Source organism: Ambystoma mexicanum, chromosome 6p (assembly GCF_040938575.1).
Source record: "Ambystoma mexicanum isolate Mex_15411 chromosome 6p, UKY_AmexF1_1, whole genome shotgun sequence".
Lineage (NCBI taxonomy): Eukaryota > Metazoa > Chordata > Amphibia > Caudata > Ambystomatidae > Ambystoma > Ambystoma mexicanum.
Window position 1 is genome coordinate 364,846,957 of NC_090935.1, and position 13,442 is coordinate 364,860,398.

The following is a 13,442-nucleotide window of genomic DNA, read 5'->3' on the forward strand; positions in this document are numbered from 1 at the left end:
GCCAGATTTTAGAAACCCATGTTAACACCCCTTAAAGGGCTCGTGCTTGGGGAGCAATGCATGTAGGCAGAGTTTCTCTGTTTACAGATCCACAGAACGATAGAAGAATGCCTCAGTAACAGCCAGACCAGCATCCACAAATTCTGGGTGTGTCACTGTTAGGGAGAATTCTCATTTCTGTGCTAATTCCCTTCTGCCCTAGAGACCCCCAGCTCTTTTGCTGGACTTTAGGACTTTTAATTTGTATCCTGGAGTGAGTGAGACCTTTTTCTCACTCTCTCAAGTATTTTTCTCTGATTTGAACCCTGTGTTTGCTTTGGTTTTGGAGTCTGACAAACTCCATAGGCATCCTCTTGTTGTATAATGACACACAGCACCTTCAGTGCAGTGTCACAGAGAAGTCCTTTGAATTTCTGTTAAGGTTTAAATACCTTCTCTTGGACAAACTACTGTTTCCAAGAGTAGTAAAGTGAAATTGACTTTTCTTACCTTTTTCACTTTGTAGACCCAGCACACACCATTGAATGTGGACTGCTGGGGCTTTACTTAGTATCCACTTTGTCTACCTTCTCATGTAACAGGTTTTATGTTACCCATACTATATTTAATGGCTGGTGGCAGTGGTTTAATTTTCTTACCATCGCACGTCTTTACCGCAGGCTGAATCCTCAGCTGCAGTATTGCACCCGTGGGTGCCCATTTTGTCAAAATGGCCCGGTTCTTCTTTTTTCACCATTTCTTGTTTGTAAGGTCCTTCTTGAGATTTACTCTGCCTGCCAAACCAGATTTGGTCCCTTTGTTCGTTATGTTTTTCGCAGGATTCACAATGAAGCCCGCCTCTGGCTCCAGCATGTCTGGCAGGACAGGAAGTGAGGGAGCTTCTTGAAACTCCCTATGCTTAGTCTCTTTGGTTAAAGGAATGCACCCAAAGGTGATTGGCCGGCTGGCTGTCCTTGGAGGACAGCCACCATGCTGTGTGAGTGACAGCTAGTCTGCGAATGAATGGGAAAAACTTGCATAAAAGGCAAGGTCTTTTGCAACGAAGGCAGAGTCGACCACTGGACAATGGAATCGAAGAAGAAACTGGAAGAGAAGCTTGCTGCACCCTCCTGGACAGTTGGGTTTGCCCGGTGAAGCCCTGCTGCAGTGCTGAAGCTCCATAATTTCGAATCTACTAGAGAAGTCCAGAACGGACGACTTCTCCCCTTGGGTTGGTGGGACCAACTGACCACAAGATGAACTCTCCCTGCTGGCTGTACTTCTTTACTGCTGCTGGAACCGAGTGCCATAGGACAGGAACACCAGAATCGAGTGAATCGTTTTTATGCCGGACCCGAGCTCCAGGAAGGTCCTCCGGACTCCCTCGAAGCAGGACTGCCCAAGCCTGAGCCACCTCAACAGAGTGCTGGACCTCAGAAGCAAGGTGAGCCCATAAGATGTCCAAGAACCGCAGTGGAGCTATTTGCGAGTAGCTGAAACCGCAAAGTGCTGCTGATCTGAATAGTGTCCTTTGCTGCCGCTGACCTTCAATCCGAAGTGCCGGAGTCTCCAGACATCCTCCCTCTTGTCCCCACAACTGAGACCCAGGATCAGCAGGACTACAACAGCAACAGAAGTCAGCTGGATCCCTTTCTTCAGACTCAAGGTACTCTGTAACTAGGGGTACTTACCTCTGGTTGTGTGTAGCTTGCTTGTTCTCACTGGAGACTTTTTTTGTGCTATCTTCAAGAAGGGCCTCAGCTCTCCTAGACTTTGCTCAACTGACATTGGCTGTCCTGTCTCCCTGTAGACTCTTCTTACCCTCTGACTGTGTGTTGATCTGTACCACAATAAGTCATACATACCTTACTTGTATAGCTGGGAAAGGATTAACCTGTATTTCATTGGGGGATTGTAAAGTACTTACCTGTTTGGAGAAACTTGTTAACCATTGTTTCCTTCCCTAACCTGTCCCTTTTTCCACAACTCCAGTATTGCATTAAAGTGTAAAGTGATATATTAATGTCCACAGTGTCCTAGCTATTGAAGTCACCTCCGGGTGTAGGAAGTGTGTGTGACATCCCAAAAGGGTATCTACTTACTTAACTGAAAGAGTGTATTTTTGAAGTGTATTTTATTGTTGCCGATTGCTCCCTTCTAAAGAAGGCTTATTTTAAAACAGACTGTTAAATTAATAAATAATTATTTTAATCAAGAAATCTTAAGTATAAGTATTATTTGAATACATGTCACTGTGAATCTCTATGTTGCAACCTTACAGCTCACATTGATCCCTCTTGAGATAAGCCTGGCTGCTCAGTCACTCTACCAACTTGTGTAGTACAGGCTTATAACAAAGGTTGGGTTACCTATTGCCAAGAGGACAAGGCTGGTGTAATCTCCCACAGGGTTACTACATACAATCTTGCCTAACAGTCACCTCCACAACAAGAATGAGGGTGATGGTGAGCAATTCATACACTGTCTAGTGGAAAGGAAGTTTTGGTGAGATGTCCAATGAGGATGTAGTGGGTAGGTTAGCATGCGGGCAGGACTTGCCTGAATAGAGGCGAATGGAAAAGCAGTGATCAACACGTTGTGATAGCTTGATAGTGATGTAAACTGCTATGCAAGCAAACATTATAACATCTGATATAGATGAGAAGTGCAAGTAGTGGAGGCTTCTTATCACAAGAAGCATGCCCCAGTTTATTTTTACAATGGGAAAGGAGTTTGAATATAACTTGTGCAGGTCTTCATCTGAGAATAGAAATCCCACTTCCCATTAATGTATCGTTCTGAGCAGTTGTGTGAAAAACATGAGAACAGGGGTACATTTTTGGTAGTGAGATAAAATCTCATTACACAAATTAACCCACTGCCCTAGTTGGGTAAACTGTTCTCTTGTTACTACTGCCTAAGTGGTTAACCTGATGTCAACCATAACACCTACTTTCTATGAGGACGATCCCTTTCATGCATCTATAGTAGAATCTTACATTTCCCTAATCATAGATATTGTTATTTAATGTGCCCCTTGCTTAAGGTGTCTTTGTAGATGCTTTAAAGGTGGTCCAGGTGACCTCCCCCTTTTAATTGATACATCCTTAACTGCGAGCGCTTGACCGACTTTCACCCGGTGACAGCATTGCCTTTCCAAGAAATATTCTATGAATATGTGATTCAGTACAACTGAACAAAACTAGGTACAGGGGCTCTATCTCCTGGCCATGTGTCAGACCAAAGGCTTCAGACCAAAGACGGCTACCGCTCATGTATGGCAATGTATAGCACATGCAGGACAATCAAAACAATTCACCATTGGGTTCCTTATTTCCTACTTTCTGGGAAATTGTCATCAATTGGTCAGCATGAAGTATGCCCAATCCATCCCGGTCCCGAAAATCTTCATGGTGCCACAGGATTTGATGCTATCTTTTATAATTGTCAATCTGTTCATGGAGATGCTGGGGAAATCGTGTGCCTAACATGAGTAATCTTATTCACCATACATGGATTACAAACCATTTGTACCTAGGTTTTGCAGAAGACAATCAAGCATAGCTGCAAATGCAGATGGAAAAGGACCTAAAAAACGTGAGTCCCATTTCCATTTCCATTTCCGTGGCTCTCAATGGGATGCAGAGAAGGAATGTCTCGAGAAGAGGGAGAAACAAACAAACTGTCTTGAGGTCCTTCTGATCCCTTGGATAGTGGCATTAGTGGCAACGTGATTGGATAGTGCGCTGGATAGAGGAGGAGTTTATGATTGTGCAGCTTTATTGAAAATACACTAACACACAACTTCATTGAGTACAATGGTTGACACAAATATAGCAGAATTTCTTGTCAAATATATTACCATGCTGTAAGTGAAAGTAAAAAGTCTTCAGGGAGTGCGGCTTGATTGAAGGCACGCTCAAAAACATCTTGGGTTAGCACAGTAGTTGATATAAATGAGTACTTGAATTGCTTCTAAACAGCACATTTTTATCAAACTGTAAAGATCTTCTAAGTATGCAGTTTGATTGAATGCATGCCTACACACAATTTGGTGGAGCACAGTACCTCACAAATTCGAGCACTTGAATTTCTTGAACATTCATTATCATACTCTGAGGCATGCAGCATGATTGAATTCACGCACACACACAGCTTTACACACAGTTTTAGTGCAGTAGCTGAAATGGGCACTTGAATTTCTTGTCAAATTAATAGGTACTTTGAGGGAAGGGCAAAAGACGTTGGGGCATGTAGGTTGATTGAATGCACAGGCACACACGACTTGGTTGAGTGCTGTGGCTGACATATACAAGCACTTGAATTTCTTGTCACAATTATTAGCACACTTTAAGTGAAGAAAAAGTCTTTGGGACATGCTGGGGACAAAATATTTGTAGGTCTTGCTGATCACTCAGGCAGTGGCATTAGTGGTGAGGTGACTGGGTATGTGATGCAACTCCCCACCCGCCTGGATGAAGGAGGAATTAGTTCTGGGGCAGCTTGACTGACCTCCTGCCCACACATGACATGATTGAGCGCAGTAGCTGACCCACACAAGCATTTGAATTTTTGTTAAATTTATTAGCACAGTTTGAGTGAAGGTGAAAAGTTTTTGGGGTGGGCAGCTTAATTGAACACCTATTCACACTTGACTTGTTGAGAAAAATAGCCAACATACACAAGCAATTGAATTTCTTGACAAATTACTTAGCACACTTCAAGTGAAGTAAAAAAATACTTTGGTTTGTGCACCTTGAATGAACACGTGCGCATGCACAACTTGATGGAGTGCAGTAGCTGGCACACATACTTGAATTTCTTGTAAAATGTATTAGCACTGTGAAGGCATCAGGAAGCAGACACAGACAACTGAGTAGAGCTTAGGTCACAAACGTGTAGTAAAATAATAAATTGGAAAAATGCCTAAATTGTCCTATGTTAAGGTGGAATTTCCCTACCTAACATAAACTAATGATAGGCTGTGTTAGGAAGTCCAAAGCAAATGTCTGTCTGTGACCAAAGCCTATACTTGCCCTCGCAATTACTTGAATATAATGTGTAGGGATGTCAGCATCAAAATATTTAAAGAAGTGAGAAGTGTTCGAATAAAAGTTCAGAGCTTCTTCCAGCTCTTGCTTGGAAAAGGGGTTTTCCCTTCCCCAAGATCCAGTACAGTTGACTTTGTCAAAAAGAGGGGTTATCTTCCCCAAGCTTTCAAGTCTCTCAATGTTCCAAAACCACAACATTCCTTGGGATACTTGCCAGCTTTTCTGGCGGAGTTGCCTTTCATCAATTTCACCAATATCACAAAGTTCATGTCGTTAGGTTCAGATCACCCAAGTTCTCCTTGAAAGTAAAATACAGGCTTATGGGTGAGTTAAGTGGCTTTTCCTTTAGGTGGGTGTATTCGGGCTAGGCCAGTTGTCGGACCACACGGTCCTCCCATCACAGGTCACGCAACCGATGCACCTTAATTGCTTCTTCTTCTTCACAGTTACACTGACACTGTTTCAGCTTCACACTGGTATTGGACTTATCCTCTTGCAGCGTTTTCAATACTTGTTTTGCCACCATTCACTTGTTATACTTTCAAACGTTCTCAATGCTTTTGCCACTGCTTATTGTTTCTGTTTACACAGTTCCCTAGATTCATATGGCACTTGCCAATGCTTGTTATCTTCAGTTTACACAATTCACAGTTCCTTATATTCCTATGGCACTTGTCAACGCTTGTTGTCTTTAGTTTACACAATTCACAGTTCCTTATATTCTTATGGCCCTTACCAATGCTTGTTCTCTACAGTTTACACAGTTCATAGTGCCTTTGTATCAGGGAATATTAACAACTCCTTTCAATCCAATTTATCATACTGTCAAAAGTCTTTCTTTCAAACTGGGCCGGCATTCGCATTGCCTAAATGGTCCCTCGCTCACTTGTGAGCGATCCGACCTGCAAAAACCACGCGGTTCACCCCACAGCATTCCAGAGTCATTCAGACTCCTTTGACTCACCGGGTACGATGTCTCCAGGTGCTGCTCTCCATGTCGGCAGGCTCCCTGTAGCTGTTGCTGCTCCCGTTTTACCATGCCTCTGTTCCAGGATCTCTGCCGCCTCGTTTGTATGGAGAAGGAGTACCTCCTCTGCTACCGGTGACCTTTTGAATGCTCTGCCACAATCTGCTTCCGCTGCAACAACTCTGCAACTACTAGGCATGTCAGGCACATGTGTACCTGGTCTCACCTATGGCTTCTCCTGAAAGTGTTCCACAGGAAATCTCATCTGTATGGGGAAGGAGTCCCTCTGACTCCAGGACGTAGGCAGACCAGCTCTCTGTAATGGCATTCAAGCTTCTATTTGATGTGAAGTTATGACTCCCTCTACCTCTGCTCCCCTCACTTCTATTTCTTGCTTTCAACCTATCTCTAGCAACAACAAAAAGAGACTGTCGGCTATTTTAATGACACAAAGGTTCTGCCCATAAAGCATACATGAAGACAAAACCAGAGAACCAGTGTGTCTCCTCTCCTTAGAACCTTTTCTCTCGATATCTCCCTCCTCCCTCTCTTATTTATGAAATCTCCCAGACCATGAACCAAATAGGTACTGGGTATTGCACAAATGCAATCAGTGTAAAAATGTGTTGTATTTTATATATATCTCAATGATCAATATTACACAAAAAAACGCATATTTCTAAAAACACAATCTTTTACAACTCGGTGTGGTTAAAAATATTCAAAATACAATATAAACAATCATAAAAGAATACATATTATTAATTAAACCTTAAGTAAGTACCTTAGTGCGGTTGATTCCTCCACAGTGGTCAATTGTCCACTATGAATGGATATTGAACAGTAGTGTCAAAAATGTAGTGCAAAATCTGCGTTGGAGTTTTACAGTTTTTTTAAAGGATCTTTTTTCATCTGGGAACCTTTAAACCTTTTTATTAGGGTACAATATCTCACTCCTTTCCTCTGAAAGGTATCTCATAATTAATAACTTTGGTCTTGCAACACTGTTATTCAATCACAGCGCTCCATACCCAACATGTGTTGTTCTACTAGAGCTTTTTTGCTCTAAATATGAGAACTTCTTCAGGGGGACCAACGTAATCCCACTAGACACATAAAACACAAGACTTGAACCATTCAAATCCTGATTAAAGATGTATTCTACACGACAAACTTTAACACGCAAATGTGACTACTTGAACCCCGTCTGGAAAATTGGTTCTCAGGTCAATTTTCTTTGCTTCTTGAAATCGAAGAGAGGATAGCTAAGCCATACCGGGAGAGAGCAAGAGAAAGGAAAAAAGGAGAAAAAGTAGCAATTACCACTTTGTGTATAAGGTATAGCTACAAAAAAGTTTCAAAAGCATTTTATTATGCTTTCTACGCACTTACCATGCACTGGTTACATTTTTAGTCCTGCGCATGGGAATATCCAGGTGTGCTTTTACTGGACTGCTCCCTGTGAAAACACCATATAGGCTTTGATATAGACATGCCATATGTAACCTTACCACAACTAACTTTAACTTCCTTAAACTTCCTCTGCAGATTTAGGCAATTCCCAAACCTTAATTGAAATATACATCAATGGGTACACATATATGAATACTTTATCGTGTTCACCACAAGCCCTTAACAGTTAATAACTGTGTATTAAATAACGACTCGGTCACATGATTCATTTGTCACAGTTTACCTTGTGTCCACAAGGGGTTACTTCTAGGAGCACTGAAAACTCCTGCTGCCGTACGTTTTATAGATGTTATTTCCAAATGCCCACGGGAAACACTTCGTCCCGCTCGAGCAGCAGTGTTAACTGGAGCTGCTGGTCAAAGCTAGAAAGCAACATGACACGGTTTAAACAAAGGTTTTATACGTCCTCATACGGACAGTTGTTATCTATAATTGCCCACTACTGGCTAAATTCCGTCACAGTCTCCATGAAAATCGCATAATCTTGACCATCTGTCTTCCTCTCGCCATTTAGTTCCAATGCGTACTTCTCGTACCTTTCCCCGGGGCTATATTGCGTTGTAAGTGGCGGCTTCCTGTCACATGACCTCACGTAACCAGGACGGAACTTCATGTCGTACGTCCTTCTAACCTCTGATCTCATTCGTGTAAACAGATGCAGACCGCTGACGTTCACCTAGTCCTCGTGCCTTGGCTTCGCCCACTCAGCGCTCAGCCGCAGCGCCCGCAACCTATTTCTAACACTGATGTTTCTCTTCTATTAGCTAAAGCTCACCTACTGCCTCTACTACTGACCAAATCCCTTCAGCACTTATTCTTAAGGTTTACCCGTTATTAGTGTCTTATCTTACCTCCTTTTTCAACGTTTGTCTCTATACTTCTACTTTTCCCATGTCCTTCAAACATGCTTCCATTATCCCAATTTTAAAGAAACCCTCCGCTGATCCACTGATTGTCTCAAATGCTTGCCCTATTTCCTTATTATCTTTCAAAATTATTGGAACAGCTGGTTTATTCTCAAGTCTCTACTTTTGTCTCCAAGTCTTCTATTCTTCCACAATTCCAATCTGGCTTTCGGATTTCCACTCCATGGAAACTGCCCTGCTCTCTGTTTTGGACTCACTTCTTTCTGCACGTTATTCCAAACACACATCTTTTCTCATCCTTTTGGACCTATCTGCTGCATTCGACACCGTCGACCACTCTCTCCTACTGGCGTCACTCTCTTACTTTGGTCTCACGGGTTCTGTCCTTTTCTGGTTTCAATCTTATATATCTCAAAGAACCTTTTCTGTTTCTTGGGCTGGCAAATCATCTAAATCTTTCCTGCTTGCCCATGGTGTTCCCCAAGGGGCTGTCTTGGGCCCCTTTCTGTTCTCTCTCTACACTTCCTCTCTTGCTGCTGTTATTTCTTCATTTGGTTTATCACACCACTTTCATGCTGATGACTCTCAACTCTTTCTCTCTTTCTCTTCCTTTTCTTCTGAAATTCCCCACATGCTCTCGGCCTGTCTAGTGGATATGAAATCATGGATGTCCTCTCACTATCTTATGCTCAATGCTGGAAAAACTCAAGTCCTCTTTTTTCCAGCTAATACCCTCTCCCCCCTCCCGTCCTTTATCGCTTTTCCTCCATACCAGCTTCCAATCTCACCCACGGCCCGAAATCTGGGACTCCACTTTGACTCCAGTCTTTACTTCTCTCATCACATTTCTCTAATTTCACGCGCCTGTTGCTTTCACCTTCACAGTCGTAAAGCACAGCCATTTCCCACTTTTCAAGCTTCTAAACTCCGATTTCCACCTTGATTTTTTTCCAACTCTTTTATTGTTCCTCTGCCCTCTTTGGACTTTCTAATTCTGTCTTGCCCCTCTCAAATCTGTAATCAACTCTTCTATCTGTCTTCTCTGTCTACTTTCTTTCTGAGATTCCATCTCCTCTTCTCTTACAGTTCCTGGCTGGTTATACTTTCACACTCAAATTAAATTTAACTTTCTCTGCCTTGTCTTTAAATCCCTCCATGGTCTGACTCCCAACTATCTCTCTGCTTTGATATCCTTCTATACTCCTTCTCATTCTCTCCACTCTTCTTCCTAGTTTCTACTGGTGGCACCTCGGCCCCCTTGTGATCAATCCTGCTTTCGTAGTTTCCCGCTTTTAGCCCCTCTTCACTGGAATGCTCTTCCTTACTGTCTTCGTTCCATCTCTGTTTATTCTTTATTTCGTAGGTCGTTGAAGTCTCACTTGCTGCAACATACTTGATTGATTTTTCTCCAATCCTGCATTGTGCCTGTGAATTGGAATTGCTGTCGGAAGCAGCCAGTACTCATAGTCATAGAGTTTCGGTGCAGCTTGACGGCGTGAAGTGAAAGTGAAGGTGCATTACTCTAATCACTCTAGAGTCTAGCCGAAGCCATTCCTGTCCTGGCCTGTGCTGTATCGCAATTCGTGTTCCGTGCCTCGGACCGAGAAGTGGGAGAGAAGCGGCAGAAAAGTGAAGAGAAGCTGGGAGGAGGAGTAAGAGAGGCGAGGGTTGAGCGTCCTGAGCGTTCTCATTACAGTGGACGCTGCAACTGGATGACTGCAAGTAGCTCCGCCTTTACTTTACCTGACTTTACCCTGATCTGACCCTGACTCTACCCCACAGGTATTCTTGCAGGTACATTGTCTCCAAGCCTAACGGACAAGGCTTGGAGGCTCCGCTTGGCTTGGCAGCTATTCAGGCGACCATGGTTTGTCTAACTCGCCTGCCTGAGCCTGCCTAAGCCTATTGGAGCCTATTGAAGCTCATCAGAGCTGCCGAGTGCAGCCTAGAAGCACACTGGTGGGTTAGTGGGCTGGCGGGCAGTGGGAGTTCTTTTTTTCCCCCTATTGCAGCTTTGCACTTTGGCACTTTCTCCCGCAACCTGTAACTGGGACCCTACACCTACACCCACACTTAAGCCTTACTATTATCTCACTGATTGTGGAAGGGAGACTGTGGGCAGAGTGCCTTTGATCCCGACCTTACTCAAGAGAGATAAGCCTAATCTTTTGAGTATCTGTACATTGCACACTACAAAATCAGCTCTAGAACTAGCCTTAAACTGATAACAAGGCTGGTGGAGTGGAGAGGAAGTGCTTTTGTTGGACTACTTCTAATTTAGTGCACATTTTTTCCCGTAAGTGCATTCGAATTTTTTTATTTGCTGGTTCCCGTTTTTGTGACTCCAGGTCCCCAAGTCTCACTTATGTCTCGGACACGTATGGAGGACGACTCAGACCTTGTGATTGCTATGTCTGAATCCATTTCTGAGGACAGCCACACTATATCGGGGAATGGTGAGGGGTGTGGTTGTAGCACAGCTAACATTACAGCTAATATGGAGGATGAAGGTAGTCTGCCCCAAACCCCACTACCCCCTACTGACAGCCTCCAAGTGGCCTCCAGTCTGAAGTGCACTCGACCCCTACAGTGGTACTAATCAAGGAAACACTGACACATGTAAATGCCCTCCAAAAGGAAGGGAGGGCATATGTGGAACAAACACCAGATGCAGTAATGGAGCTTTCAATCGACATTGACCTCACTGTATCTCCAAGTGAGGAAAAGAGTGACATTGGGCATGACCCCACGGCAGACAACAATGGATTTAATTTGGGGGAGGCTAAAACACCAGCAAGCCTCAACACTAGTAAGAGTAATCCATTTGCAGGAGTGCTGAAAATCATAAAGTAGGAGAGACTGCCAAGGACACCCAGGATACCCAGGAGGAATATAGGGGAGCTGCATTCACCTCCTCATATACATTTGGTACAAATGGCAAACACCAACTACACAACCATCTGAATCAAGGCACTCTGGGAACTACCTAGAGACCCCGGGGAATCACGCCAATCCTGTTGAAAGGGAACCAGCGTTTCCACTACTATAGGAAAGACGACAAACAAGGATGGGACTGGGGCCATGCTAAAAGCACCTTGAACATTAAGGACAACGGCCTAATGCCCTCAGAAAGAGGTGGAAAGGGCAGAGTACTCTCACCCCGCCTGGCTCCCTGCGACTAAAGGTAGTTTGTTAGAAACACTCCTATGGGAAGACACCATAATGGAGGGGGAGGCTGTTCTGGATAAAGAACCAGAGTCAAGTGTCAGCTTGCCACTGGATGCTCCGGTGGCCTGCAGGCTCCTGATTCGAAGCGGAAGGATCCAGTGACTACGGATCCTAGTGTTAAACAACACGCTTCAGCAGGCACAAAAATGGGCAACACAAAGCGGGCATCATTATGCTCAATATCAACAAAGATAACCCTGCAAACAAATGACAAAGGACTGACTTGGATAAAGTAACACCTTACTCCCTCGACAAGAACCTACTGATGGATTTAATAGCTTCTCGGGTCGGGCAAAGTAAAGACGAATCGAATGGTCAAAGTACAATTGATCCTAAATTAATAGCAGCCTTTTCTCTAACCATGGCACCTTTTATAAAGCTGTTGAAACCCAAAACAATCAGATAAGAGACCAAACCAAAGTGATTGCAATGTTGCACAGTAAAATGATCTTTTTAGAAGGATTCATTACTGCTATCCAAACAAAAATGGATAAAAATGAGGAACAAACTAATAACATCTTGAAGAGTATACTGGAGCCTGTAATTGGAGACAAAGAGAGAAGAAGATCAGAAAGATTCTTTTCACTCATACACCCACAACACCCGTTGGGAGGAGAGTCCTTGAATATGGATGGCCTCAACAAGAAAGGGCCTTGGGTGGGAGAAATTGAGACCTCTAACAAATAAGGGAAAACATACACATCTGTATCGACACTCACAGAGTCAATGGCCCTCATTAGGACTCCGGCGGAAAACCATGGTGCTATTACACCATGGTCGATGCCGGAGTCCGCCATGGTGGAATGGGGAATTACCACCCCATTCCAAGGTTGGTGGGGCGGTAATTCCCCATGCCACCATGGCCCTTCCCCATTCCCATTTTTGCCCCATAGGGCCAAAATACAGCCAGCTAAATCACAAATTGATGTGAGGAAAACTGGGGGAACGGAAGTGCCCATTAAGAAGGGGACAAGATTAAACGTAAGCACTACTATTCGAAACACTCAGAGACCCGAAACTCCAGAGATGTTTGTCAGAGGGTCAAAGAAGCCTACTGCCAACGAAAGTGCGAAAGAGATCCCAGACGTGGACTCTCAACAAACTCTAACAAAATTACCTAACGCTCAAGGGCAGCACAATGACATCAATGCAGATTTACTAAACTTGTCTACTTATTCTGATGATTCAGAGTTAATATGCTCAATCGGGCTGGAAAATCAGTCAAAGAATGGAGCACCTGACTCTAAACTCTCTGGTGAAGAGGATGGAGAACAGGCTGGGGAACTGGAAGAGGAACCGGAGCAAAGCAACACACAGGGGTCCATCACGAAAAAGACTCTACAGGTCAGATTCTCAAAAGACTGCAGAATTGTTGAAACAGCCAACGAGGTTCGTCATGAGGAACTATTAAGTAAGAAGCAAGCAATAGGAGACAGACAAGCACCACGCTGGGTAGGACCAGATGATCTGGGAAGCAAATTGCCACTGTTTAAACAGCCCAGAGCGACACGCCCGTGTAGCCCAAGAGAGGACTGGAGCTGGCTAGCGTGCACACTGGCCAGGAAGTCATAACGCCAAAAACGCATAGAAACTGCCCTCTTCCAGAACTTGACCATCTGTTCTTGGAACATCAGAGGATTCACGCACTTATTTGGGGAAGGGGAACTCCTAATTGAGAAATATGATATATTGTGCCTCCAGGAGACTTGGCTGAATGAGGAACCATCCCTGGAAGGCTACAAAGTATTCCTGAACCCCGCTGTCAAAGGGAACCTCGGACGACCCATGGCAGGCCTAATTACAGCATGTAAAAGAACAAATGGCTGGACCAAGCTCTGCGTTCAGAACCCCACGCCATTGATTCAGTTTGTGTTGCTG